General features: G+C 41.3%; 1 long non-coding RNA gene across 1 annotated transcript in view; it reads left to right on the forward strand.

Moving 5' to 3' along the window:
• Positions 1-520, forward strand: part of LOC106108191 — a 9,718-nt gene that overhangs the window by 7,099 nt on the left and 2,099 nt on the right. The gene's annotated exons all lie outside the window — the stretch shown is intronic.

Below are 520 nucleotides of genomic sequence, written 5' to 3' on the forward strand. Positions count from 1 at the left end.
ACCCATAGAATCAATCAACAATCAAATTCTCTATCCGGGAATCGATTCAAAACTAATGTTTACGTATGTAATACTCGTATAATACACTATCTCAATTTTTATGTTTAAATACAGTGTTCTATTTATTTGATTAAAATTTTCTGTAAAGTGTCTAAAAATGTAATAAGATTTTTTTAAGTTTTTACGAAGTACAGTGCAGATAAAAGGTTATCGCACACTTATCAGCTCCTGGTTGACTCCTGACGGGGTCGTCCCCGCCCCGCCTCGCGATCATGCCGGTGCGGCGTACGCTCGCGGAGTTCTCGACTATAGCTTCCTTTGGCATAGGAAAATGGATATCACTCAGCCTTGTTAATAGTATAAAGTCCGAAAAAATGGCCTTGCGTTAGCCGTGTAGTGGCTATAACTGCCTAGTCGATCATGACAAAATAACAATCGATCAGCAATATCTGCTCCCCGAATACGTTGTATGTCCGGAGCGCGCGCTGCGGGACACTGCCGCCATTTGTGTCTTTATTTG

This window comes from Papilio polytes, unplaced genomic scaffold (genome assembly GCF_000836215.1).
Source record: "Papilio polytes unplaced genomic scaffold, Ppol_1.0 DF821734.1, whole genome shotgun sequence".
Taxonomy (NCBI): domain Eukaryota; kingdom Metazoa; phylum Arthropoda; class Insecta; order Lepidoptera; family Papilionidae; genus Papilio; species Papilio polytes.